The sequence below is a fragment of the Amphibalanus amphitrite genome, unplaced genomic scaffold (genome assembly GCF_019059575.1).
Source record: "Amphibalanus amphitrite isolate SeventyFive unplaced genomic scaffold, NRLGWU_Aamphi_draft 001763F_arrow, whole genome shotgun sequence".
In the NCBI taxonomy this organism is placed as follows: Eukaryota; Metazoa; Arthropoda; class Thecostraca; order Balanomorpha; family Balanidae; genus Amphibalanus; species Amphibalanus amphitrite.
Genome location: NW_024883256.1, coordinates 33,202 through 60,797, shown reverse-complemented (window position 1 = coordinate 60,797; position 27,596 = coordinate 33,202). Strand labels below are relative to the sequence as shown.

Sequence of the window (27,596 nt, the reverse complement as noted above, 5' to 3'; positions counted from 1 at the left end):
AAACCGCCAACGGGCGAAAATCGGGCCTGCAGCGCTCCTTTCCCGAGCTTATATCTCGGCAACCGTAAGTCGCAGCCACATGCGGTTTTCACTGATGGATACAGAAGAGATGGGTCTATCGTATGCAATAAGTTTTGTTCTTAGGTATGTACCACGTACAAAGAAATAGCCTCTAATCTCGAGAAAACGGGCATTTTTTACACATTTCAGGAAAAACGTTGGCATTTGAAAACGATGCATTGGAATGACACGGGATGCATTTCGCGGACTACAAGAGGATCTGAACTGTTCAGAAAATATACATTTTTGCCCATTCACTCGCACATCTTCATAATTAAACGCTTACAAATTGAGGGTTTGACGCGTTACGTTCATGCTCACCTTTGCACCGTCATAATCATGGGCGGCGCCACCGGGGGGGACGGGGGGGACAGGTCCCCCGCTATCGAAAGTTAGGGGGGTACAGTACCCCCCTATCGGCGAGGCCCGTTCAATAGTTGATAATAATGCATTGTAAAGTTATCCGTTGCATTTAATGCATCGTTGGTTAATCAAGGCAGGTTCTGAATAAAGATTGCTGTTGGGATGTATCGCAGGGGGTCCTGGCCATCTGCAAAAGGTGTGGAGCTGTGATGCCTATAAGGTGATCGGCAGGGCCTCGGGGATCGTGCCCCCCCCCCTTTTTTGGGGCGCCAGGCAGGGTTATTACCTCCCCACCCCACTGCCAGACCCCATTGCCGACAAAACCAAGTTAACTGAAATTCCATAGATTTCCGTTACTATATGGATATTTTCCATTCCTAATTAGTCAAATTCAAGCATGGCAGTTCTACCACAGGAACCATTTGAAATCTATGCCATTTAACCCCAGCACTTGTGGGGAGAAGTGTTCGGATAGATCACAGGCAGGACCAAAAAAGCACGCAGTAGCCCAAGACCTTACAATTGGGTAGCATCGGCTCCCTCTCGTCAAGGAGTTCGATAGCACTCCTTTATTTTTTCTGCAAAACAAAGTTCGGTCGGCGGCCGAACGGCTGGGGGTCTAATCGAGCCTCCCCCCTCCCCTTCTTACGTCAGCGGCTGTGAAAATGCCATTACCAGCTGTTGAAACATGGCAGTTGCTTTTGCATGAGTGCACGAAAGTGTTTTAGGTACGTGATACGTGAAAGGTTCTACATGGAAACTGAGATACACCAGCTTATCAGATTGTGCTCACTGTGGTGCGCTCGGTTTTACCTTGACTAGTCTTTGAATTCTGGGGTGAAACAGACCAGTCAAGAAACCTGTTCCATAAGGAGAGCCACTAATGCTAAGGAGATGAGGGATGAGGTTTCCAGAGACCTTCATTACCTCCCAAAGGGGGTGCCCCGCCATTTGCCAATCCCCATGCTGTGTTGTTACGATTGGAGGGTGAATATGAGAACGATGCAGGTCGTGCCAGCTCGATCATGACGAACACAATGGTGCCGACATCACAGCTCTACTGCCATTTTTGACGAAGTTAATCAACAAGGACCGGAATCCTACCCTGGGGCATTTCACCTGCAGAGGCCGCCGGACCTGAGACCCTTTCACTCAATTTTTTTTTTCAACGGTGCATGCGGCATGCGCTCGTTTTTTCCGCGAAGCTCTTGGTAAGTAAAATCCATCAGAAAGTGTGATCAAATAACGGCTGGTGACCTTCCATGACCTAGCATGACCTTTTGAGTGACCACCAATGACATGACCACTGACGGCTAGCCATTAGCTGCACCCTGCCCGTTGCATATGGATCAGGTGGTGATGTCATGATTCTGAAATTATATTGCAGTTTTGGCGCACTTGTCAGAGCAGAAGACATTCCCACTTTTCCTCCATGACTATATGATGGTGAAGCCATGAAGCTGACCAGACGTAAGATCGAAAATTTGAAAGTACGAAACGTAAGAATAGTTGGCACTGCTACTCGACACTGACCGACCGGTCGCGAACTTCCCGCCTCCGGATTTCCAGCCGGACACCCAATCCACTCGGCCACGCGGCCAGTATCCCTAAGCAATTCGCAGCTTGTAGGAAACCAGCTTTGAGTTGGCAAGACTGCAAATTTTGATTTAGAGGCAAGGATGCTTGAAAAGGTGATCGATCTTAGGTGTCCTAGGATAAGTTTGGAAACGGGATGCACCATTCGATGTGTTTTGGGCTTTGCCAAGTTTCGCGGCGTTACGTGTCTCGTTTTTTTTTTTTTGCATACACGATCAGTATCTGCTTTTGGGATTTTCGGACAGCTACAGTCCCCGTCCCCCCCTATCGAAAACCCGTGGCGCCGCCCCTGGTCATAATGTATTGATAACGTCGACTTATGGCTATAAATCTACCCCAGATCGAAAGAACACTCTTTTCTGATCAATATCCACCCAAAATATTTTCAAAAAGTCATCAAGGGCTCTAAGAAACAGAGCAATGATCATACCGTTTTCGACGCATTTTTACCGGTTGAGCGGCGGCCGGGTTTGAACGCGGCCAGCGGCGCGGTAATGTTACCGTGTGGTTTATATTTGTCTAATACTCGCCGTTTTTCCGCTGACAGCGCGGCCGAGTGGTTAAGATGCCAGTTTCATAATCCGAAGGCGGATGGTTCGCGGCTGGTCAGCTACGAAGTTTTTCGCCCGAATTCGTTCCTAGGTAGCATTCGGCCAGCCGGCAACCGCCGAGAGGGATGCGAATGTTACATTTTAACGAGCTGGCGTACCGTTAGGGATCGACTCAGCAACAAAGCATTCTTACTCTCAGATCAATATACCGAAAGCTGGCCATCTAGGGTATGAGTACTAAATAGTGTATGGGCAGAGTAGGTATGGGCAGGGAGGGTATGGTTAGGTGACTGGTAGGATAGGGTAGTAGTTGGGTATGGGCCGGGTAGGGTATGGGCAGGGTAGGGTAATGGCAGTGTTAGAGTATGGGCAGGGCAGGGTATGGGCAGGGCAGAGTATGGTTAGGTGATGGGCAGGATAGGATAGAAGTTGGGTATGGGCAGGATAGGGTATGGGCAGGTAGGGTATGGACAGGGTAGGGTATGGGTAAGGACCCAAATAATACCAATAAAACGATTTTTAACCCAGCATAATGCATCCGTAAAACCAATTTAATCAAAACATAAAGTTATAGCGCAAAACATGCCATCTAGTCTATATTATGAATTATAACATGTCTGTGCGTGCGTGATCCGTCATGACTTATGTGTCTTATTGCGCCTGAAAGGCGCCGCGTAGCGACGTGAAATTTGGCATGCCGAATTTGTGGGCGTGGGCGGCCTTTGTATTAAAATTTGGGCGTGATCTGACCAGGGGTGCGCCGTCAGCACGCGCTCGCGTGCGCCATAGGGTTAACACGGGAAACGGTCAAATCGAAGATCGGGCGAAAACCGGCCTGCGGCGCTCGCTTCCCGGGCCCAAAACTCGGCGACGGATTGCCGTAGCGAGGTGGGGTTGCCACTGATGGGTAGAGGAGAGATGGGCCTAGCGTATTGATATGGTTTCATAGTATAGCACGCGCCACGTGCAAGACAGCACCCCCGGTTGTGAAAAAATGACCGATTTCATGCATTGTGGGAAGAAAACCGATGCCGCTGGAAAACGGCTTGACGGAATGAAATCGGTTTTTTATCATTTTGCAGACAAATGTACGTGTAATAATAGGAAAGCAAATAAAAACTGCTGATCCGTACCATTTCTTTAATAATGAAAAATTAATTTGAAAATTTGATTTGCACGGAGCGCGATGTCCTTTACAACACCAAAACGTATTGAAAACGATGATCAACCGTTATGAAACCTACATATTCGGAAAGAGCATTCATTTCTGACCAATATCCACCCAAAATATTATCGAAAAGTCAATAAACTTTTGTGAAAATGACTCAAGTATGCGACCGTGTTTTGATAACGTTACGCGTATTTTCCGACGAAATCGGATCGGTGGTTTCGGCAGGCAGGCCCAGGCAGCCGGCAGGCCATTGAACCGTTGACAACAAACGGTAGCGGAAGGCACCTCTCGCCATGGGAATTCGCCAGTAAATAATATATATTACTGACCGGGCCGACGAAATTATTTGGAAACGAGGTTTGCAAAATTGACGGAGGCCCGAGTGCGGAGCACGAGGGCCGGAGTCAAGTTTTGCAAGCCGAGTTTCCAAATAATTTCGTACGGCTTAGGTCAGTAAGATTTTTCCTACATGCCGCATACCTATTAAAACGTTTTGACAGGTTTTGGTGACACTTATACAATTGTTTTGTCCATAATTTCCTAACAGTGATTGCGCTTCTGCTGTGGATAAGGCTTTGAAGGAAATTCGTAGAAGAAAATGCGTCAAAATACCTTACTTCAAACGGAATCGTCTCTGAAAATATTACCTCAGAATGGCACAATTGGATATCCAAGAAGGAACATAATACATAAACGATTTGGCACGACATAAGAACAGGAAGAAGATATACTATTCCTAATGATTAAACGTGAATTTTCCTGTCCTTTTGCAAGAATGTTTACTTTCTTTATGTAATCCTGCTTTGTTGATGCCCTATGGCAAAACTTTCGTGAAATACATTATATTTTCAATATTTCACATGTTTGTTTCATGGAAAGGACTACGACTATATCAAATAATAACGCAATAGCCAATAAATATAGGTATAAACTTTGGCCCAAGGAATCGGTAGACATATAAAACGAAGATAAGACAACAAGCGATAATGGATTTCGGTCATAGTTTTGGCTTTGTAATTAATACAAAATATTTCAAAGCCCTGATAAACAGAGTAGATATTTTTGTTCCCAGAAAATGTTAGTTTTCTAATTTTACGATGCAAATATCATGCAATTATGATGTCAATTATACATTCCCTGGGTCAATACCTCTGGGCTGATGCGATAGGCTCTATAGTTTAGAGGTCATTGCCCTGGGCAGTAAACCCAGGCAGTAAACTTTTGTTTCCTGCCCGGCCTATCAAATAACATGGCATTTTGACACCGGCAGTTTCTTGGTCATAGTTTTACTGCCCGGCTCGTGCTGTGCTTAAGACATACCCCGGCATGTAGGAAAATAAATTTATTCTTGCAATAACTCAGCCGCTGCCGGGCCGATTGTGCTGAATTTTGGGACTGTCAACGGGCACGTATCGAACGACACATTACCATATGTAGGGTGCTAAATGCTAATGCACGTGTACACCTGGAAAGGAGCAGTTTCCTATCTCAAGAACGGCTGGGCCAATTTCTCTCAAACTTGGTACACACTACAGAAATCGTAAAATCAATTAAATACCATACAGTTATCGCGCAAACATGGCCATCTAGTCTATATTATGATTTATAAGTCGTCCGTGCGTGCGTTCTCCATCCATCCGTGTGTCATGTCTTATGTGTCTTATTGCGCCTGAAAGGCGCCGCGTATCGACGTGAAATTTGGCATGCCGAATCTGTGAGCGTGGGCGGCCTTGGTATTAAAATTTGGGCGTGATCGGGCCAGGGGTGCGCCGTCAGCGCGTGAATCTCTCCCGCATGACGGGCCGCGGCTGGCGCCGAGCGGAGAGCACGTGCTCTTGGCTCATTTTCTTCGCTGCCAAAACTGAACGAAAAGCAGCAGAGCCGGCAGGTCATTGAACTTTGACAACGAACACCGGCGCAGGGCACCGCTCGCCAAGGGGATTCGCCAGTAAATAAAGTAAATTTATTCTTGCATCAACTCAGCCACTACTGGGCCGATTGTGCTGAAAGTTGAACGGTGGGTGGGCAGGGCACTCACCAGGCGATGCATGGTCATATGATACAGGTGCGGTGGACCGACTGAACGTGCGCACGTGAGGGGTCGGTCCTATATCTAAGGAACGGCTGGGCCAATTGCGCTCAAATTTGGTACACAGCTTCAATCGAGTATGAGTAGGGTAGGGTAGAGTATGTGGAGGGTATGAGCAGTGTATGGGCAGAGTAGGGTATGGGCAGCAGGGGCGTCGCCGACGGGGGGGTCGGGGGGGTCGTGACCCCCCCACTCTTGAAAACTGGGGGTGTCGACCCCCCCACTTTTTGCGATGCTGAGTATGCTTTTTTAGCTTTTATGTCAGTGAAGCAGGCGTCAGCAACACCAACAAATACATCAGATTCAGAATCGCTTCAAGAGCTCCCTAAAGCCAATTAGCCAATTACCTAAAGTTCAATTAGCTGTGGGCGGGGAACACCAGCACAACAATATTTTTAAGTAGCCACCATTCTAGTACCTTTTTATCCCTCAAAGGATTGGACGCGCCAAAACTGCCCCGAGCGTTCGTCTGATCGATTAAAAAAAATGGTCGCAGTCGATTCGTCGGATCAGTACCTAACTACAAAACTACAAACTAGCCTCAGCCCCATGGCTACCGTCACAACTAGCTGTACAGTGCACGTGTAGGGGAAAGGGAGTCAGATGAAACCGCCTCGGGCTTTCGCAAAGAAGTCGCGCAAAAAGGAGCCGATTGCAACGAAACTTCCGGTGCGCTCGAGTTAATCACCTACTTAAAAATAAATCGATATCCCTGATTCAAATAAAGATTACCTTGGTTCACTTTTTCATAACATGCTTTTAATTTAGGTATAGGATAGTTTTTGGAGCTGATTTTGAACTTAGCGCCCATCTGAACATTTTAGAAGTAGTTGTGTTGCTTATACATTTGTATAATATATGTTAGGAAGCGATCGGTGGTGGTCATCCCCTATTAGGTACTGGTCGATCTGACCTGACCTGATCTACCCCAAATGCATGGAGTCATCATCTTCGTTCAAAACTAAGATAACATTCGTAATCAGAACTTCGAAAAACCATCACAACCTACATTCGGAAAGCTCTAGCAGGTCCCGAGTTTCCCTACTTATTGGCGATGACCTGAGTCCTGAGATGACCCGAAACCTTGTAAATGGGTATCATCGGCTTTCTCTCGTCACGGGCAGCATGCTCTTTTTTCCGCAAACCTCTAGATCGATCAGGGGTCGAAAGCATACCTCAGCGTTACTTTAGTACGTTATACGTTAGCGACTGGGAACCCACCAATAGAAGGGCTACAGTGAAGCAGAAAACATATTCGATAGCTCTTTCAATGCTCTTTCGCTAGCTTCGCGTCAGATTTCATCTCAGGTCTATGTTTTGCCCATAGAAGGCAAACAGCTAACTGGACAGATTCTGCCGAAACATTTGCTTTGCAATAACTTTAGATTCCGTGAATTTGTATGGTATTTACATATTTTGTCTTGTCACCAACGTGTTTATCTCTTTGAGACGCGTCACAGAGTTAAAATTTGACCATTCAGAATTAACGTCAAAACGACCTCAGGTCAACGTTATGTCCTGATCGAAAAAGGACCTCCTGCTGCATATGAATGGATCCGTGTTGTTGAGCTGAACAGTGAACACCTTCCAGGTGCTGTCATCGCTCTACGGCGTCTTCGTCAAAAGTTGTAAAAAAAAAAATGTTGGTGGCCATCGATGGACATTTCCACTAATCACCTTTCGAGTCATCACTCGCCATAAGTTGCACCCTGTCCCTGGCAATGATGAGCTGATTTGTCATGGCTCCAAAGATATTTTGCGTTTCTGACGAACTTTTTCAAAGCAGGAGGCATTCGTGCTTTTTCTAATTTCTCATTATTTTCTAATGATGAGGTCACGTATTTGACCTGCCTCCAGATCATAGATGTAAATCCTCAGAATCATGAGTTGCTGACACTTATAACCCCATACATTAGGTATACAGTGTACACTTTCGAAGTTATGGGAGAAAAGCTACAAGAATGGCGAGAGGGGAAAGTTTGATAGAGGTATACCGTATAACTGAACTTGACATGGCGACCTGACCTTAAGTGACCAGTGATAATTTTTACGCAAGTGATGTAGGTAGGTATACGTACCTAATAGGTTATACCAAATTTCGCGGCGCTGCGCGCCGATTTGTTACACGCGCACACACACAATACGCACGCACAAAACTGGGAAGTGTGGCAAAAAAACACCCCTACCCATCGGGTGAAGACTAGAAACCCGACCCCCCCACTCAAAAATCCGTGGCGACGCCCCTGATGGGCAGGGTAGGGTATGGGCAGGTTGGGGTATGGGCAGGGTAGGGTATGGGTAGGGACCCAAATAATACAAATAAGCGATTTTTAACCCAGCATAATGCATCCGTAAAACCAATTTAATCAAAACGTACAGTTATAGCGCAAAACATGCCGTCTAGTCTATATTATGATTTATAAGTCGTCCGTGCGTGCGTTCTCCATCCATCCGTGTGTCATGTCTTATGTGTCTTATTGCGCCTGAAAGGCGCCGCGTAGTGACGTGAAATTTGGCATGCCCAATCTGTGGGCGTGGGCGGCCTTTGTATTAAAATTTGGGGCTGATTGGTCCAGGGGTGCGCCGTCAGCGCGTGAATCTCTCTCGCATGACGGGCCGCGGCTGGCGCCGAGCGGAGAGCACGTGCTCTTGGCTCATTTTCTTCGCTGCCAAAACTGAACGAAAAGCAGCAGAGCCGGCAGGTCATTGAACTTTGACAACGAACACCGGCGCAGGGCACCGCTCGCTAAGGGGATTCGCCAGTAAATAAAGTAAATTTATTCTTGCAACAACTCAGCCACTACTGGGCCGATTGTGCTGAAAATTGAACTGTGGGTGGGCAGGGCACTCACCAGGCGATGCATGGTCATGTGATACAGGTGCGGTGGACCGACTGAACGTGCGCACGTGAGGGGTCGGCCCTATATCTAAGGAACGGCTGGGCCAATTGCGCTCAAATTTGGTACACAGCTTCAATCGAGTATGAGTAGGGTATGAGTAGGGTAGGGTAGAGTATGTGGAGGATATGAGCAGTGTATGGGCAGAGTAGGGTATGGGCAGGGTGGGGTATGGGCAGGGTAGGGTATGGGTAGGGATCCAAATAATACAAATCAACGATTTTTAACCCAGCATAATGCATCCGTAAAACCAATTTAATCAAAACGTACAGTTATAGCGCAAAACATGCCGTCTAGTCTATATTATTAATTATAAGATGTCTGTACGTCCATCCATGTGTCATGACTTATGTGTCTTATTGCGCCTGAAAGGCGCCGCGTATCGACGTGAAATTTGGCATGCCGAATCTGTGGGCGTGGGCGGCCTTTGTATTAAAATTTGGGCGTGATTGGGCCAGGGGTGCGCCGTCAGCACGCGCTCGCGTGCGCCATAGGGTTAACACGGGAAACGGTCAAATCGACGATCGGGCGAAAACCGACCTGCGGCGCCTGCTTCCCGGCTGTATAAATCCGCAACGGAGGGTCGCAGCGAGAAGCGGTTTACACCACTCGATAGAGGAGAGATGGGCCTAGCGTATTGACATGGTTTCATAGTATAGCACGCGCCACGTGCAAGACAGCACCCCCGGCTGTCAAAAAATGACCGATTTCGTGCATTGTGGGAAGAAAACCGATGCCGCTGGAAAACGGCTTGACGGAATGAAATCGGTGTTGTATCATTTTGCAGACAAATGTACGTGTAATCAGAGGAAAGCAAATAAAGGGCGATGCTTCGTACCATTTCCTTAATAATGAAAAAATAATTTGAAATTTTAATTCGCGCGGAGCGCGATGTCCTTTACAACACCAAAACGTATTGAAAACGATGATCAATCGTTATGAAACCTACATTTTCGGAAAGAGCATTCTTTTCTGACCAATATCCACCCAAAATATTATCGAAAAGTCAATAAACTTTTGTGAAAATGACTCAAACACCCGACCGTGTTTTGTTAACGTTACAGGTATTTTTCGACGAAATCGGATCGGTGGCTTCGGCAGGCAGGCCATTGAACCTTTGACAACAAACGGTACCGGAAGGCACCTCTGGCCAGGGGAACTCACCAGTAAATAAAATAAATTTATTCTTGCAATAACTCAGCCGCTACCGGGCCGATTGTGCTGAATTTTGGGACTGTCAACGGGCACATATATCGAACGACACATTACCATATGTAGGGTGCTAAATGCTAATGCACGTGCACACCTGGAAAGGAGCAGTTTCCTATCTCAAGAACGGCTGGGCCAATTTCTCTCAAATTTGGTACACACTACAGAACCCGTAAAATCAATTAAATACCATACAGTTATCGCGCAAACATGGCCATCTAGTTGCAGTCATTTGTAAGTCAATATGTCACTAGATGAGCCAAAACATGATTTTTTACTAGTCCGCATGCCAAACGATACGCTACCTATGTCTAATTGTTCATATCTGATGGTAACATACTCAACTGCGCAGTGATGATCGACACATAAGTGACAATCGTTGTGATGTACCTAACTACTACATGGATAACAGAAAATAGATATGGGATCTGATTTCACAGCTCCTGCTCATGGATCCGATGGGATCATAGATCTAGATCTTTAATAGTAGGGAGATCAACTGGGATCATAGATTTGAACCTAATTTTTATGGAAAGACCCAAAGTGAGATCACAGATCCTTATTCAATTTCATCGATACTTTCAAGACAAACCTGTTGCGGTTCGCAATTGTTTAGTTAAAGCGATCTTATGTGATCACGCATCACATACCACAATTTTAGGGCGCTATTTGGCACAGGACACTGGATTCACGGCTTCACAGGTTGTATGTTGTGGGATTCACTCGTTTCATAGACCCCTGTAGGTTAATCGTCAGATCCTAGGAGTTCATAGATAGTTTCACATCTATGAACTCCTATCACTAATCACTAGTAGTTTCACTACTACGAAGTTTGTAGTACACGTACACGTAGTTCACTTGTACAAGTTTGTAGTTTACTACACGTAGTTTGACGTGCAGACGTAGTTATTCAACGAGATCATAGGCCATAATTTTGAGTTTGTTAAAAACCCTAAAATCTCAGATCCTAGGCACTAGGATCCTGGCACACGTCTGCACATGAGACAGCCTGCTTCATCAGTTATAACAATACGGAAAGGCTGGCATAAAACAAGAGGGCCGCAGAAGACAGATGACTTAAACAACATTTAAATAGGATATTTTCAGTTTATTTGTTTAAATTTAGCCTTCACCATTTGAATGGACATATTGTCAGAGGCCAGAGCCCACGCTAAGAAGCAGAGCCTGTTGCAGAGCCCCCTACACCTATCGTCCGATCAGGTAATCCAGGTATCGGGAGAATTCGGTTGAACGTACCAATTCAAGCAGGAGGCGGACACACTCCGCCTGCATCACTCCAACTTCAACTGGCTGCGGCTGATGCTCCCACCAACCGCGGACCATCCCCGACAGGTGCCTCGTCTATCGAGCGTCGAAGCGACTCTAACTTCGGCTCTCACCATCTGTCTGTCTGTCTGTCTGTCTGTCTGTCTGTCTGTCTGTCTGTCTGTCTGTCTGTCTGTCTGTCTGTCTGTCTGTCTGTCTGTCTGTCTGTCTGTCTGTCTGTCTCTCTCTGTCTCTCTCTCCTCTCCCCCTCTTTCTCTTTTTCTCATTATGGCAGTACAATAGACACACAGAAGGTCAAACGTCGGGCAACAATTCAGTTTATAATATTCGAAATATTGTTATAGATTTGCAGTCATACGGATGATGTTGACCGGCTTCGATATTGGATATAGCAAACGCAGCACGTAATCGAGCTGCGATCCGAGGACACTGATGAAAGGCCTAACGGTATATTGCACACTGCTCACAATGGAAACACACGAGCTACATGGAAGGGACGGCGTTATATAAGCGTCACTATTTGTTTTACTCTTTTATTTTTTGCTTCGTCTAACAAGCAATAAGAGAGTATATAACGGCCAATTAGATGTTTATCCGGGCGGGATCGAGCCGGGAGCCATTCCGGGACGGCGATTGCGACTCTATGGGGACTGACGCATAAAGCGCGATCGGCACGTCACACCAGACTACTAAAAAACGTCCCTATGTAGTTAATGCATACATCCTGTCGAGCCTGACCCGAGGGCTGAGGAACGAGCCAGCGAGCTCAGCGCCGAGAGAGTGTATGTGCGGGCGGGAGTAGTTTTCCCGCTTCGGTGCTCAAACCTTTGATCTTTGACGTCAAGAGGTTGGACATTGTTACGGGACTGTAAAAGCGATAAAACCTTTGATGCCTGGCCCACGACCATACCACCCCAGCCACCTCGATGTGAAATTGGGGCACTGATTCCATGCAAACCCGTGACCGATGCAGTATTGGCTCGACGTAGGCTGCGAACTCAACACGTGTCTATGCCGCTCAATGTTGCATAGTTTCTTCTCGCAGTCTGACCATCTGCAATTTTCTTCAGTCACAAAACCCTCATCACGCGAGATTGGATATGTCGCGTGGAAACTGATGTATTCATAGAACCCATCAATGGTAGGCTATAAACCGTGGGTGGCAATGGCAGTAGGGTAATGGGGGCAACGTCCGCATTCATTATTAGCTTACTGACGACTAAAACACCGAGTAAACCATGAAACAGCTTACGACAGTTCACAATCAGTTTGGTACCAGTCATACTTGCTGGTCAAGCTCAATCTATGGGGAGCACAGACTATCGCGTTCTGCTGTGTCCACATAATGTAACGGGTGTGCACTTAGTTTCTGGAAAAAGTTTGTGCTGCCATAACTTTAGTGTTTTAACTTAGATTAAGATGATATTTGACACATATATAAATTGCAGCAATAGTCGAGAGTTTTCAAAAGAATTAGGCGCTCTCTCCTCCCAGGCGGTCTACAGCCCACGTGCTATACAGACGCCCCCTGTTAAAATTGCGCGGCACCTCCGGGTCCAGGTGTGGCGATGGCTAGCGGGTTATGGACTTCAAATAGACGCTAATATGCACTTAACATCTTCCTTAGTACTATATTGTCTTCAAAAGTCCCGATTCGGTCGCCGTGAGATATACCAAGAAGATTCTCTTCGCGGCTCACAAACGGTACAGTGGGTCTATTTAAGATCTCCAGAGCCACCACGTGGCGCTACGGTCGGGGTAGGGCGAGTCCAACTCCCGAGGGGAGCGAGGTCACCGGTCATTGTGGGGGAAGGAGGGAGGGGGGGGGGGTGACTCGCTGCTATCGCGGCGTGGAGCGTGCGTAGCGCCGGGAGTGGGCCGCCCGCCACTTCGCCGCGGCTGAGGGGAGGGGATGCTGGTTGCGGGTGCGCTCCCTCAGGTATGGTGGTATCCCGGGTGGTGTTTCACCGGTGATGTCTGCTGACGTCACACTTGTGGTAGTGTTGGAGCAATGGGCTTGTTGACGTCTCCATGGAAACCCAATTTGACACGTAGTAATAGCAGCGTCCTGCGATCGCCGGTGAAATAACACCCTGTTCATGTGAAGCCAGCAAGAATGCGACTGAAGGGAATAGCTATCTCAAACAAACGGGCAAGAGAAAGGCAACGCCTCAAACTTGCAGCAAAAATGCTAGCCAATCATAATTGAAATCTAGGACCCATACTTTCAGTCGATCCTTGCATGATGTGTAAGGCTTTTCTAAATTTATAGTCAGTTGCATAATTTCTTTCATTATTTGGCACGCTCAGCCTTGATGGGTTTTTATCGGTTCGAAAGGAATCACGAGCTGAAATGGGTCCAGAGAAACGACCAAAAATAAAAAATGAAAATTCATGAAACTCAGCAAAACATTAAAATAAATATATAGGTGCGACAATTTTGACTTTGTTAAGAGGATATCGGGAATGATAAATCACCTTGCTTGTCAGTATTGCAGTAAAAGGAAAGGTTTTGGCTAGTGTCTAGAAAAAACCAGAGCCGTGTGGGGCTCGAACCCACGACATCGCACTCGGCACACAGATCACCCAGCCCCAACGCTACGAACACCTGTCACCCTATGCCCCTGCGCAGCTTGCTGGATAGCGTTTCCGCTAAAATTGTTTGTTGAACGTCTGACGTCTGTGAATGTCACGAGGCCAAGCCCGAAGGTAAATGAGGGAGCCGAACCAGGTGCTGAAAATGAGGTCGCTTTCTGGTCCCGGCGTTTTATCCTCCGGGTGGGTTAGCCCCGTCCAGCGCTTAGCCTTTCGGGACCCTCTCAGAGCCGCGGTTGTTTTCGCCGCTCGGCCCATTCGAGATGCAAAGTTGATAGTCACACGAACTTTATTTGAGGCCCCTGAATATACGACTTCGAAACTAATCGATTCTACAAAACCTTTTTCTTCCATCTATATGCATACATTTAACAGTGACTCCAGACTAGGCTGGTTTGGCTGGCCCTAAATAAGCTTCGTGTGACTATTAACTTTGCATCTCGACTGGGGCGCGCGGCGAAAACAACCGCGACCCTGAGTGGGTCTCGAAAGGCTAAACGCTGGACGGGATTAACCCGCCCGGAGAATAAAACGCCGGGACCAGAAAGCGGCCTCATTTCCAGCACCCGTTAGACCGGGTTGAACCAGGCTGGACCGGGGTCTTACACCCAATCATGATGATACAAAACAGAAGTTAGTTTCAGGTCATATATTCTTATGATTTTTTTTTTATTGTTTCACTTATTTTGGCTTAGTTTTTTAATTCGAAACCTTATGCACAAAAATGCAATACTCGTCCACTTTTGCTCATCCCCTTTTAGCGACTAAATTTGACCTTAGTCCGATGTGACCCGTCATACAAAAAGAAATTGCCGACCATGACAATTATTTGTCAAAAGACGCTCTACGCAAGAAACACCAGCCAGTCCAAAACTGGTGAAGGATATTTCTGGTGCTGGAATTATCTTCAATGAAAATTTCAGGCTATATTTAGAATCTTAATCCTTTGAGCTATTCGGCGCTCGGAGCATTCGCTAGTATTCCACTGCCAGCTGCATTACCAACATCGCAATCATTACCAACAATAATACCTACCATAGCATCATGCATTACCATTTACCAACATCACATATGCAGCACTTTGAGTGCGTCATATAGGTGACAATAGATGAACCGACCACGGCAAAGCCATGCCTTTATCCTTTCCTTCCAAGCAGCCAGGCTACCGGCCGCCAGGCCCGCCACCGCGCTATGGAACAGCGAGCCGGCTGGAATGCGTCCTTTGCCTACGGCAGCGCCCAGCTGCGCCGGGGCTGTTTGACAGGTCACCCGCACCGTGACCTCGACCCTCCCCACCTCCCCACCGGGCCCAGCTCGGTACTGACCTCCCCTTGAATTTGACATGGACTCGACTAAGGCTCAACGCCATCTAGTTACGTCTGGAGATCTTAACTAGATCCACTGTACATGTGCGCCGTCCCGTAGATCCAGCGCTCCGCGCGCACAGTGACTGTATTGTGGTGTGATCATGACACCTATACTTTCCTCGGGCAGTGATGTTCCCAATGTGACAAAAATTCCTTATTTAAGCACTGCTGGGGCATTCCACGATAGATCGTACCAGGCCCGTCACCCTCATCTCTCAGATTTGAATGAAAATTGGTACAAGGGGTAATGATAGGCTCCAAAAACACCTGCCAAAATATCAGGCTTCTCAGATGAAAACCTTTTGAGTTACATTGCATAATATTTTCTAAACTTCAGATTGTAAGGGTGAGTTTGATGAGCTATAACTCAAAAACGAGCTAAGCAAGCAACAAACGGTAAACAGCTTTGAACTAACGATGAATCAAAGATTAATACAGTATTTTTAAAATTGGAAAGAAAAGCTTTACATATTGAAAAAATCGTAATATTTTTTTTAAATTGTCTACAATGGCCCTTGGGACCAAAATTTTTGCCATTTTTATTTCTTCAAAATAAACCTCAGGTCCTTTAAAATCGACATGCAAAAAATTAGAAAGGTGTTCTTTCTATAAGTTCCTCATTTAAATGTATACAAAATGGGTTTCCGGGGGTTCGGTACGACCCCAGCTCGCCGTTTCGCCTCTAATGGAGCTAGAACCTTGCGGAAAAAAACGAGCATGTGCGCCGTTACAAGATGCATCGAATGATACCACATTTTAAGGTCTCGGGTTCATTGGTGACCCCTGAGGTCATTTCAAGTGACCCAAATTACGGGTCCGGTTTTTGATAGATAACTTCGCAACAAATGGTCGCAGAGCCGCGATTTTAGCATCTTTGTGTTTGCCTAGCTCCGGCGCGTCGAATGGTATACTGTTTGTTCTGGTGAGGTCAGCTTAAGTCGCTGACCTCGGGTCAGCACACTGCCGTGTATTTGGCTCCGCTCCCCGACCGGGCGGCCCAGCCGGCAGCCAGCCGCCGGGCATCACGTGACCGCCCCGAGTCCGCGGCAAAGCCAACCAGCTCGGCGCTGGACAAACAGCGCCGCCACAGAGATGGTTAACAGTCCGGTCAGGCCACGAAGCTGGGTGAATGAGATCATATTGCACATCATTCGATTCGCAACGTCTTCCCGAGTCCATTGGTAGCTTTCCCGTCTCTCTAGCTCAATTTGATCGAGAGTTATTGACGAAAAACTCTTATGACCCTAGTGACGTACGAATGACGTCACGCAGAGGTCAACAAAGCAAAAGTGAGGCAAAAATCACTTCAATTGAACTTTCAGTAACCAGTGATGTCACTAGGCAGCTTTACCACACCATTTGTAGGCTCTCTTCCGAAATCACAATTCGAGACCATTACGGTGACGCAAAATAAGTACATTTATAGAAAGAACACCTTCCTAATTTTTTGCATACTACTTAAAAATGATCCAAAATTGTTTTTAAGTAAATAAAAATTCAAAAAAAATTGGTCCCAAAGGCTTAAAAATGCAAATGAAAGGAAACTCGAGGTGTTATATATCAAAAATAATATAAATTTCAAAATTTTAAAAATGCATAATATTCTTTGTTTCAATGCAAGTTCAATGCCGTATAGCATTTGGCATTTGGATTATCCGTCTTAGAGTTACAGCCCACCAAACTTGGGGCTGCAACGCAAGATCCAAAACATGTTATACAATATAACTCAAAAACCACTCATTTGATAAGCCTGAAATTGTTACAGGAGGATTCAGAGCCCCTGATTACCCCTTAGACCAATTATCGTTAAAATCCGAGAGATGAGGGTGTCAAATTGGAAAAAAGTGGTACGATCTATCGTGGAATGCCCCTGCTGTCAAAAGATATCGACGTCGGCATCGGCTACATAGGGCTAACATAATGATTGGATACCGCACGTGGGGATATGGCGGTCCACTGACCAGGAGATTGCGTCGAAAGTGGTCAACAGGCTAAGGTTCCACATTTTGTGAGCGCCTGCTTCTCGAGGTGGTGTTTTACCCCATTTTCATTACATAAAATTTCCCTTTTAGGTGATCTAATTCCAGCATCCACAGGTGATTGCTTGATTCGTCTGTGCACTCAGCATTTATCGTGATAGCTTACAGATCCATGTCTCATTGCTCCTCTGCTGCTTTTATCGGCTGCCGAGTGCTGGATCATGGTATTTCTACCCTTTTTGGATACAATATCACAATTTGAAATTTTTTCTTACAAACTTGGAAAACGGGAGGACGGGAAGCGTATCGGGAACGCTTACAAGATGGTGAATGCCTTTTACCAGAACGAGCCTCTTCTGCTGGGGCACTTTCGCCACGAATCAACACACCTGCACACTGTGCATGTGCCACGCCCTTCCCCGTGCTTGTGTCGTTCCTCTAATGGCACAAGCTTTCTTTCTAGCAATACCTAGAAAGCGCCAGTGGGAAGAGAAGTTGTTTCTCTGGAATTTTTGTTATTTTGGTGAAAATTCCGCCACTCTTTTCCGCGTTCATGACTTAGTTGTAAGCTCCTTTCTGTATGAAAAAATAGTCAGTTAGGTCTGAATTTGGGCATGCTCATTCCCAAATGAATGATTATTCACTATACGAAAGTTTGTATTGATAGCTTTAATAGTTTAAAAGACACGGATGATCAATCTTTTTCCAGAAACTAAGTGCACACCCGTTAAGGTGCAATGTTACACGGACAGGTCACTGGGAACGGTATCAAATATTGATGATGTCTGCAGCCAAAGTAACAGCTTGCGCTGAAAGTTCTTGGGGCACGTCGTAGCTTGTTATTTAAAGTTCTTTGGTGCTCTATAAAAGTTTAACTGTGCCCCGAGTAAATATGTATTTTATGCTTCGAGAAGTATACCTATTTTTAAGCTAGAAGCATATGCAATATGCATTACATACTCATCACATCCGGGTATTTAAGACTGTAGTGTTAAATTAACCGCAGGCCATTTTTTAAATGCAATCTTCTGGATTCATATTGTTCACGAAGCACGACAAAAAAAAGCTCAGCATGATGTGTCAAAGCAGCAGAACAGCTAACGAACAGTATCAGCGGGGACGGTGGGAAGGCACCACGATATGTTCTCGGGGACCCGGCACAGCCTGCGTCTCAGCACGGGCCGCTGGGACGCTGCGCCATAGGCGGTTCAACACACACGGTATACGAGCGATCGATGACACTGAAGGTCGACACACGACCCGACGGCCACCAATGGCCAATGAGCAGCCAATGACAGCGATAAATGGGTCAATTAGCGATAGCTAACCACCAGAGGCAGCTTGCATTGATCTAAAATTCTTAGAGCTTACTATCAGTCGAACAGGATATCTTTCGCAGACGAGCAAAGGCCATCGGGCAGACGTTCGAAGAACCTTCAGATAGCCTGCAGGATACATGAGCTAGCAAACAAAAAGTGACGTGATTTCAGTTTCCAACTACAAAGTTGTTCGCACTTCGCGGACTTCACGCAAATATCAAATTTGGGACCGGTTAGGTCACGCTGCGTCTGACCTTGGACACACAGGATTCAGAAAGCGGAACACAGAAGTTGATAGCGTACCAAGGTGGATGCCGGGCCTGTCAAACGATCGGGCACACAGTCACACGGCCAGGTATAGGCCAAACGCCAGTCCAAAGTTGTACGTAGGCAGCCACAACTTGGATTCCGATGAGACTTCATTATCCAAAGGGAGACGTCGATTATCATCTAACCTTCAAAGGCCAGGGGTCAGTTTAAAAGCAATGAGAGCGATAAGTGTCGGCCTGACGCATAAGTCTTTTGATTAATTGTCGCAGGGCTCCTGCAGCAGGTCTCGAATAGCCTGATTTGATCACGCTTCTTCTAATATGTTGAAAACCTGTGTCGAAAACTCGTCTGAATATACCTGTGTATACTGAATGTAGGAATATATGCGACGGTTGCTGGGGATTATCAGCCCGACCAGTCGACGGAGCACACACAGTGCGTGTCTGACGCAACTGCTGCTTATCGTGCACCGGCTGCCCTGCAAGATAGTGTTACGTCATATCAGCAGCAGAGGTGGACATTAAGCGGCAAGCGCCGGCCTGCTTTGAGAGCTCAGATCTGCTATACACAAATGGAGACGGAGCAACGACCTGCTTACAAAGTACCTACCGACCTGCTTAGCCGACAGCTGCCTGCCCTCAGCATGCAGCAAACAAGCCCTCTTCCTCTCCCATCTCTCTCCTCTCTCTCTACCCTACCTTTCTCCTTGGATCAGACTACCTGCTGTCGCGGAATACCATAAAATGGGAATTTACAGAAGACTAGACTATGAGGATCTGTTGGCTGTGACGCCGTCGATTTTTGTGGCCATCAACAAAATAAAATAAAAAACCTCACAACGAGTAAATACATTGCCGCAAGAAACTTGGTATAACTAAACCGGGATCATGATAAAACCCGACGTGGCAGCGGATCTTGTTTGTGCAGAATCACATAAACCGATTCCAAATTGGAATTCACCCTATAATTTAAAAGTCGGAAATTCGAATATCCGAGTGACACTCCGGTTTCACATACCTCGAAAGGCCCGGAGTTTGGTGAAATATGTACAGTTCACGCCTTATAGCCGAGCATCAAGGGAGGTATTACCGGTTGAAATGTCACCACAGCCAGAAGGCGAAAGTGAGGTGTTTCCGGAGGACCCCTGTGACTTGGGGACCGGCGGACTACTCTTCGGTAAAAAATGCAGCCGTGACATATAGCCTGACACGTGATATGCAACATACATGAAGTCAAGGCATCTCATTGATTATCAATCACAGCATGCTGAAATGAGTTGAGTTGCTGGGTAACAACAACAAAACAACGAGTTTTTCATACATTTCACTGTTTCAACTGTGACTGTATTTTCGTAGAAATCTAAAGGAAAAGGTAATTTGGCCTCCACAGTTACTTAACATTTCCAATTCAAATTTTAAAACTTTCACTTCCGTTCGATGGAAACTAGAGCATGTAAACGATTCGCGCAGAGAAGAGCAGCCAGGCCAGGCGGCAGCGATTCTTTCTCAGATGAGCTGTGCTGCGCACGAGCCAATATCGACGTTCTGCGCCCCTCCCCCCCCCCCACACACAATAATTGCGACGTTCCCTGGTCTCTGAAAGACAGCACGACGCCATCGGTGCAGGGTGGCGGTCCCATTCAACGCAAGACAAGGCGTTGAACTGATATTGTCCAATGTCCAATAGATTCCCTTCATATCCGTGTTCAGCCTGAACAGAATAAGACACCAGCATCCCGTGTCGATCACACACATGCACTCATACAGTATGTAGGATGTGTATGTATTGTAACAACTACTGGATGGATTACGCACAGCGACGCCGCGGGGAATCCGGAACACACCAGGCCGACGGACGCGCTTATGTCACCCGATACCGCATGGATGGAGACAGAAAAGCGATAGCGCCGGCACTCTCCCTGTATACAATAATGCGTAACCCACGGTCCGCTGCCTATAGTTGTGTCCCTCAGCCCAGCGCCGGCAGCAGTGAGGAGGAGCCTCAGCTCCGCGCTGGTAGCAGTGAAGAACGTCCCATAAAAGCCCGGCGTGTCTCCCAATCCAGCCCGCAGTAGCAGTGATACTGTTCCCCCGTATATAACCGGTAACAGTGGTGACGTCCCTCAGACCAGGGTCAGACCAAAGCGAGACCGTTTCGGTAGAAGCGAGCTTGACCCTCAGCCCAGCACAGGCAGCAATGAGACAGCCCCTTATCCCAGCCCACCTCCCCACGCACCGTCCGAGCAGCGTCCACTCGCCAGCGGACAGCCGGGATAATATCCCGACTGGTCAGTGGTCAGTCGCCCTCGGGATGGCACCGCGCCATTCAGAGTACACGGAGCTCCAGACGAATCGGTCGGCCGTGCACACACTCCTCGATCGATCCGGACGGCGCACGGCACCGCTGCCGAGAGCTCTCCGACCCAGACGAGCTATTGAGCTCCGCGACTGAGCGCACGACGCTCACTCTCATAATGCAAAAACACCGGCCGACGAGCGTGGAACAATCCGAGCCGGGGACGGCGGAGCGCGGGAGGATCGCGACGGCAACTAGAGATGGGCGGTAATTCCGTGCGGGCTAGTGAGGCCGAAAATCGGAGCGAGGGAGTTGAGAGAGGAGAGAGGGATAGTAATGAACCGGGGGAGGGCCAGGTGCGTGTGGAGATGAAGGGAGAATGGGAATAGGGTGGAGCCGTTCACCTGAGAGGACACGCTCCCGCTCTCCTCTGCGGGGACTTTGACCTGATCGACTGCGATAAATACACCGCTCGACAGGCCGGCGTCTACCGATAAGGACGGAATATGAATAAGAACATAGGAGAACAATGGGACAAAAATAGACCACAGACAATAGAAGCCAGAAACCCTGAAAAGGGTGCGAGTGTTGGTGAAAAGATGCCGTGTCTGCAGCTGCTGGGAAGCCCGCCACCTGAGAGTTACTCAGAGTGAGTGGGAAAGTCAGCGGCACTGGTCAATAATATCTCTACCATTGTCACAGAGACGAACAAGGCAGCAAACTTCGTATAGCAGGTCATTATGAGAAGAACTTGAAGCTTAGATTGTTTGTCTATTGTCGAATCAGATTCAGGTCAAATAAGTAGGGTGATTGGGATTTCAAGGAACTTCAAAAACTTGTTCTGATTTTTTTTTTTGTCATAAACTCGGTCAGAATTGTACAAAATCTATCGTACATATACAGCCATTTGAGGTCTGCCGAAATGGGTAGCAGTCGGATTCACAAAGTCACTAGTCACTACCCTCAAACAGATTCGGTTCACGTTTTCGACCTTTCTTATTCATTGTACTTTATCGATTTATGACAAGCACTGAAGATTAAGCACGCTAAAGAGGATGACACCCCCTACCTGAGTGAATCGTTAGTAGTTGAGGTTGATTTAAGGTTAATAAAATTGCAAGTTGCAAGCACCTTTCTGGGTAGCTATGAGTTTTTACACGCACACGATAGAGAACAACTCTTACAAATGTGTCGCATACGGTAAATATACCAGTTAGTAGTTACGTCACGCAGACACCGACGGAAAGAAAGCAGAACAAATCAGCTGATGAGAGGAGACAGTACCTACTGTCATCTGATGTACCAATGAGAGGAGGCGGCCACTGTCACGCACTGTCATCTGATTTACCAATGAGTGGAGGCGGGCACTGTCACGCACTGCCGCACCGCAATCGATCCTGACGGACGCGACGCGGGTCTGCTTTTGGAGACGACAGGGGATGCCAGACAGAAATCCAGCACAAATACGGTACATACCCGGAACACAGAACCTCTCACCAAACAGAGAGACAGTCACAGAGGACTTTCAGCGATGTAAGGACAGCAGCCACACAGCCTAAAACAGAGGAAGGTGAGGATAGACACTCGGCAGATCAAGGACAGCAGGCAGGTACACAGACCAGTAAAGGTCAGCCAGTGCGGGACCTGACCGACCCAGGGCTGTTCGATAACAGACTGGTCGACTCTGCTTCAGGCAGCGTCTGTTCGGTGTCTGCCTATTCCAGACAATATCAATGTTTGTCACAAGTCTGATAGTAGGGGAACTGACGTCCAAATCAATACAAACATGCCCTGACCATCCATTCAGTACCAATATCCGAAAACAAGCATAAATAGACCGCTTTGCGGTCACCTTGTATGCATCGAGCACAAAAGCAATGGTCGCAGTCCAGAAGCAATCGACAGCCAGAACCTATGCACCATTGTAAAACGTGGGTAGGTATATAAAGCTGTTGTCTGACCGAAATTCAACCGAATTAGAATGAAGATGGAATTAAATTGAGCTTGTCAACGATTTATTGATTTCCGATCACCATTTACGAAAGCAGTTAACCTGTAAGAGGGGACCGATCTAATTCGCTCGCCGAGCCCCTTTCCCCCTCATTGGGCGCCCCTCATTTTCCCCTCCCTCAGCACCCATACTGCCATCGGCCGCACACCTGTGAGCGGACGCGTGCCGGGGGCTCACAGCCCACAGCTCGCAGCTCAGTACAGCTCGCGCATCCCGTCGGCGCGCAGCTCGTCGGTGCGGCCTGCCGGCCATTACATAACCGCCAGCTCAGTCCCGGCTGGTCTGACGTCCGCGGCGCCCCCCCCCCCCCCCGGCGTATTACGCAATCGGCGCAGGAGCGACGCCAGCGGAACCGAGAAGGTCGGTCGCACCGAGTCGCCGGGCGGCCGACCGGCGACCTTCGCTAGGCGCCGGCCGGCGCAGCGTCCTCCGAGCGCTCAGCGCCGGCCGGCCGGCCGGGCGTGCGGCGTGCACATACAGCGCACCCGTCCCTGCCCTACGGCTGCCTATCATTATCCCCTATACACACGACACAGCCGCTGCAATGCAACAGTGCACGCCGGTGACCCACATCACCACCTAACACGCCGTGACTGACACACAGACGTCATACCAAACGATCACGCCATAGTTCCTCTCGCCTGTCATCGCTCTACCCGCAATGGTCCCGTGCACCCGTCTCGGAGAGCCCCACTCGACCCGGTCGAGCGGCGCGGGCGAGCTCCAGCGCGGCATTCCAGAACGCATCGATCGCGCAGGGCGCACGAACGGCGGCGGCCGCCGGTCGAACGCGTAGGTGTTGGACAGGGAGGCAGGGAGGTGGGAGGGAGGCAGGGAGAGCGGGAGGCAGGTAGGCAGGGAGTAAGGGAGGCGGTAAGATGAGACAGGAAGACAGGGAGAACGGGAGACAGGTAGGCAGGGAGAAAAGGAGGCAGGGATAACGGCAAATAGGGAGGCAGCGAGGCAGGAAGAAAGGGAGGCAGGTAGGCAGGGAGGAACCGCGACGAGGCAGGGATGAAAAAAGGCAGAAAAGAAGGTAGCCACCATGAGGCAGGGAAAGAAACGAAGGGAGGTGTCGCGCTGAGGCAGAGTCGCATGGAGGAGTGGACAAGGGAGGCATGTATGGCAGGGAGGTGGGAGGAAGGGAAGACAGAGAGGAGTAACGATGAGGAAAAGAAGCAGAGAAGGCAGGGAGGGGTCGCGGCGAGACAAGTAGGAAAGGAGATGTGAGCCGCGACGAAGCACGGAGATATGTAGCTGAGGAGCCACGGTACTGGAACAGGAAATGCACCCGACAGATAATAAGGTGGCGATTCGGCTAGATGGATAGCAAGATAAATGAGACGGTCAAAAGTAAATGAACACTGGATATCTCAGAAAGAACAATGTCGTTCCAATAGAGCCTGTAGGTGGAATATACTGCAAATGTATCAACGATGCAGAAACACTTACAAAAGGTCGAGTAACTGTATCACGAGATAATATATACCGACACATCCAGTCACCCCAAACCCACTGTCCGCATAGCGATCATTCACGGCGGCTCATAGAAGATAACAATCTCCAAAACGAGAGGAATTCCGTCAGAGAAGGGATTAGACATTAACTGCTAGCTCCAAGGATCAGCTGCACTTCAATGTCATAAGGATTACTTACATAACTTATATAACTTACATAAGCGCAGCAGTGAACTCTATAATCTGCCGGGATGATAACCAAAGCTAACAGCTCATATGGGTTTTCATGGCGAGAGTCTTAGTTGTCATCATGCTGATGCTCACAGACGGCGAATGAAATGATGAAATCAAATAAGCATTAAGCATTTATTCTATTCAATTTTCATCAGTTCGACGAGGGTACTTAGTGATAACTAGTTAGTTGTAACTAGCTCTTCAGCCTCAGCTCACCCATAACAGCCACGCCTTTTCACATTATTGTCAGCACGCTCTACCGCGTGTTCCCCAGGCTCTGGTGCCAACCGGCCACTTTTCTGCTAGGACTGGCTGCTGTAGTGCATTGGTCGGCCGATGGGAAGCCGTAGAGCAGTCAGCCGCGAACGGACGCACGGGCAGAACAGACGGAATACAACGGAAGGGAGCGCTTCTCTGCCTACCCCCACCTACGTCCAAAGCGAGCTGCAGCGATCAGCCGAGACACCTGACCTGGCCGCACGAGCAGGAGGAGCAAATCAGGAGGCCCGCTCTCGCTGCCGGCAGCTATTATCGCATTACTCGGGCCGTGGCCGGCGCTGCGTCCGCCCGACGATGGTCGATAGCGGAGCGGCGACGACCGACCGCGCGTGCTGACGACAGGCCGACAGACCGAGGACAGGACAGGGCGGGGTGATGATCAGTGTGGGCGAAGACGGAGGACTTGGGACAGGACAGTACTTACAGTGCAGACAGTACAGGACAGGACTTAGGTGGACAGTGTGGACGAGGACAGGCCGGCAGACCGAGAAGTCTGCCGGTTTGACCACACATACCCACCACAGGTGGCCATACTGGGCACTGGCAAGTACGGGCGAGGACAGGCCAACAGGCCGAGGACGGACGAAGACAGGCCGACAGGATGGGGGACGGACGGACATGGCGGAGAACAGGATAGGGGATGGACGGAAGACAGAAAGACAAGCGCACAAACGGAGGATCAGGATAGGCAAGGTTCGAGCGAGGAACAGACGAGGATAGGAGAGAGGATGGAGGACAGACGGCACAGCTGGACAGCAGAGCTCACGGCCGCCCTGTCTGTCGCTGCGGACCGCCCACCGGAGCTGTGCTCCTGGCCAGGTGCGTCAGCAGCACGGAGGGCCGGCCGGACTCCTGAGAGAGCGCCCAGCCGGCCATGGGAACTGGCGCCTGGCCCGGCCGGTCGGGCTGGCGGCCAAGGTCCGTCCTGCGGCCACCGGCCACCGTACATCACTGCCCTCCCCCCTCTAGCTACAGGCGCCGACCTTCTGTTTCGGCGCCCACCGCCCCCGGGATGGACTGGCCGAGCCTGTCCTGTGGGCCGCCGCCCGACACTACTGACGAAAGCTACTCCCAACACTATTTTTTACTATTGACACTATTGAAGTACTTAGCCGACTTCACCCGCCAGTGCGGAGCCAACACTATTGACCGCTATTGAGCCACACAGCCCATTTGTACGGAGCGCATAACGTTTACCAAGGTGCGCAAACTGCCAACACTACAGCCCAGTACTGAGCCAATATTTTCTTCCGTTCCTGGGCAACACTTCCGACCATGCTAAGGCAGCACTCTGTTCAGTCGGAGCCAACATTTCGGATTAGCTGCTTACGACAGAACGAAATCGTTCCGTCTGTCCACCTGAGGCAGTCTGTCCACTGCACACTGCACAGCGCCAGTCTGTCCAATCTCCCACCACAGCGAGCCAGTCTCTGCACCTGGGCCAGTCTGTCCACCACAGCGAGCCAGTCTGTCCGGTGTCCAGTCTGTCCATCGCAGCGAGCCAGAACATCCACCTGAGCCAGTCTGTCCACTGCAGCGAGCCAGTCTGACAAACTTGTCCACCGCAGCGAGAGAGTTTGTTCACCTGAGCTAGACGGTCCACTGCAGTGAGCAGTGAACCAGCCTGTCCACAACAGCGAGCCAGTCTCTCCAACGTGCAGTGAGCCTGTTTCTCTGTCGCCGCGTGGTCCGCTGCCCCGACTGTTCATCGTTAGTCTCTGTCGCCGTGGCCATGAAACTGTCTCTCGTCGCCGTGAGTCAGTATATGTGTCGCCCTAAGACCCACTATCCCTTTTGCCCTAGTCCAGCGCAGTGAGCCACTCTCTTCGTCTGTCCATAGTCCCTGTCGCAGCGAGGCCCACTCGCGGTCGGTAACAATAGAACAGATGATGATATCGGCCCCGCTCGAGGTCGGTGCTGTCCGGCCCGAAATTCTTGTCCCAGGACGGACCGCCCGGTCCGTTCACGGTGAACAGGTAATCGTTGCGTCACCGCTGGCATAACAAGGAGCCTCGCCAAACGGGGGCGGTTACCAGGACGAGATGGTTACCAGAGCGGGTTACCAGGAGGAATGGCTGCCAGGAGAGCTCGGTGCCAAGAGGGCTGGCCACCAGGCGAGGCGGCTACTGGTCAAATGGTTACTGGTTGCCAGGTTCTGTCCAGTGTCCAGGACTGCCGCTTGTCACCGAGTCACGGACCCAGGTGCAGCGCCATGCACCCAGCAAAAGTGCCGCTACCTCAGCGCCGATACACTGGGGACGTGGGCATGTGTGACAGTCCAGGGTCGGTCGGAGCTCCGTGACAAATGGTCCTCGACAGGCATGGCCGCACTCCTGAACATGGCCACGACTCGGCCGAGCGCAAAAATATATATGATAATAAAAAGGAGAGTATGCTCAGACTTCACCCAGGCATCCCCGGGTCTCAGATGCGAGCCAGCTGGCCCAAACCCCACGCGCCCTGAGCGATCATGTGATCATAAACACCTACAGAGAGCACGAGCGTCACAAGATCAAGGATAAACATAGCTCAGCGTCGAGAGGAGTCCGTAAGAGGCCGCCATACGC

At 48.9% G+C, this 27,596-nt stretch overlaps 1 protein-coding gene across 3 annotated transcripts in view; it reads right to left on the bottom strand.

The window, feature by feature from the left end:
- Positions 1-27,596, bottom strand: part of LOC122375039 (circadian locomoter output cycles protein kaput-like) — an 81,213-nt gene that overhangs the window by 29,140 nt on the left and 24,477 nt on the right. The window lies entirely within an intron of this gene.